The sequence below is a fragment of the Poromitra crassiceps genome (genome assembly GCF_964638095.1).
Source record: "Poromitra crassiceps genome assembly, chromosome: 13".
NCBI lineage: Eukaryota > Metazoa > Chordata > Actinopteri > Beryciformes > Melamphaidae > Poromitra > Poromitra crassiceps.
Window position 1 is genome coordinate 6,179,317 of NC_139644.1, and position 2,500 is coordinate 6,181,816.

The 2,500-nt window shown below is 47.8% G+C and overlaps 1 protein-coding gene across 1 annotated transcript in view; it reads left to right on the top strand.

Annotated features, from left to right (window-relative positions):
* The window catches only part of fbxl19 (F-box and leucine rich repeat protein 19), a gene marked incomplete at both ends in the record, with an annotated part of 43,195 nt that overhangs the window by 1,141 nt on the left and 39,554 nt on the right, over nt 1-2,500 (top strand). The gene's annotated exons all lie outside the window — the stretch shown is intronic.

The window sequence follows — 2,500 nt, forward strand, 5'->3', positions numbered from 1 at the left end:
GTAGGTGGCTGCTTGTCTTGGTTCCAGGCTTAAAACTCTTTCTATAAGGATTGTTTTGAAACATCTATGGAGAAAATGAATGGGGAATTCTCTGATGAAACGGGAGCCGGTTAGATGTGGGCGATCACGTCTATAAATCACATAAGGGGGGAATTCCCCCCATCAGGCCCGGCCAGAGACACTCAACAATTTAGACAAGATAGCGCGATATTGCTGTTTGCTGCATACGGGGCAGCTTTAGCTCAGGAGGTAGAGCGGGTCGGCCAATGACGCAAGGGTTGGCGGTTTCGATCCCCGCTCCCTCCCAGCTGCTGTCGTTGTGTCCTTGGGCAAGACACTTAACCCTCCTTGCTCCCGATGGTGTGTAGGCACCCTGCGTGGCAGCCTGCCGCCATCGGTGTATGAATGGGTGAATGTAGACTATCTACTGATTGTAAAGCGCTTTGGATAAAAGCGCTATATAAATGCAGGCCATTTACCATTTACCATTTGCTGCCATACTTTTTATTTTGTATTTATTTTATTTTTTCAGTGTGACTGAACATGAGCGTGAATCCACATGTAGGTGGAACACACGTGCCTGCCCGCGCACAACATGGATTAAAGTCATGGTCTTAAAGGGAGAAATGGCTTTGTGACGTTCTTGCCGCTGAATTTCTCCCTTTGACAAATCCCATGCAGTCCTTTGCACAGCTGAGTGCGTTTTGGTGTCAGGTCTTTGTTGTCTGCAGGTCGACACACTGGCTGACTCCTACCTGCAGTTAGCTTAGCTCATCCAGCCTGCTGAAGTCTCCTTGACACCCAATCCCTCCCAGCTGCTCTGTAGCTGACCTCTGACCTCTCAAGTGCAAAGAGAAATGTCCCTGCTAGGGCTGTTAGAAACAAAACATCCATTCATGTAAGCACCGCAATTGTTATCTTCCACTATTCTGAACTGATTCACAACTTCAGCGTTTATTTGTGTGTGACCTGTTGCCTTAGGTTTGCCTTTGTGTATACTGTGTTTATGTTGTTGCATTCAGTTGACTCATGTAAACACATTCATCGAAATTATTGTCTTATTCAGATTTAGTATTGTAATTATTGCAATCCATGTGAACATAGTCATGGAGTCACAGAGGCTTAAAGTGAACCATCCAGTGGTAGATTCCCTACCATTCCCTGCCTACCAACACGAGGGTTGCAGGTTTGCTCCCCCGTGTTGCCTCCGGCTTGGTCGGGTGTCCATACAGGCACGATTGGCTGTGTCTGCGGGAGGGACGGGCATTTCTAGCAAAAACACTAGTCGAAATTCGCGGGGCCAAAGTCGACTTTTCGTCGAAATTCGCCCACACGTAAAAAAGAAAGTAAAATGTTACACGGTCTCCCCTGATTCTAAGTATAGTTGAATCGCTTGGTTTGACCAAGTAAAACATTTGTATAAGCATTTTATGCAAGGTATATAGAAAAATGAATGGCGGAAGAAATCTCATGGACAGGGAGAGGGGGTGACTTTGGCACCCTATTGTCATTAGGCAGCCAGACCTACGTTAGCCGTTAGCATTAGCGTAGCGCCGAGATGTCTCAGGGAACAGTAGACAGAATATCAGCTTTTCTTCATGCAGTAACGAGCCTTGAAAGCTTTTCCTTGTGGCTGAGTGTTGCTGTAATATAGACAGTTTAAGGCCGTGTGTCCATCTAGCGTCTTTTCCTCAGCTCCACTGTCTTTTTTCAGTTGTTTCCAATGAGGAGCGAGGGTATGCGGGCGCACACGGACGTCTAGAGGAAGTGCGCTGCAACCAGCGTCTATTTTCACAGGGCTCAGGCGTTTTTGTGCGCCGGCTCCCAGCGCTTCCAGCGGAAAATATTTTAACTTTTCAGAAAGACGCTGGTGTCGGGTGCTCCTTTTCAGCCAACTAATCACATGGAGAAACTATCACAACAGAGACAGAAAGGCTCAATTGTGGGGGCAGATTGGCAGCTAGACACTTAATATTTCTGGTGGGTTTTGTGCTTTTATCACAGAACGTGTTTTGTTAGCTTGTTAGCTGTTAGCTATCAACCTAGCTTCCTAACATTATTTTCAGTCTGCTTGATTGCATATTGTGCGCTGGGATCATATTGTCATATTGTGATAATTACCGCTCCTCGCTCCCGGAGCGGCCCTGTCCACCCGCTCCAGCGTTCAAGGCCGCTCCGCTCCAGACCGCTCCCCGCTCCATACAGATTTCACCCGCTCGCACTCACCGCTCCGCTCAACAGAAGAAAAGAAAAAGAGGCCAGGGTGTTTTAATTTGCGTTTAAACGCCTGGGCAATGGGCATTGCTCACTACAAATAACATGAGCTCAGCAGAGTCGGCTGCATGTTCGTTTCTCTTCCTTCTCGTCTCGCAGCAGCTGGCAAGAAAATAGTGGGCGTGCACATGGCCACACACCGATGCATTCTGTTTCCAACATGTTGTGATCGAAACTGGAGCGGGACTGAGCAGGTGATCGGTGCCGCTCCAACTTTCGCTCCGGT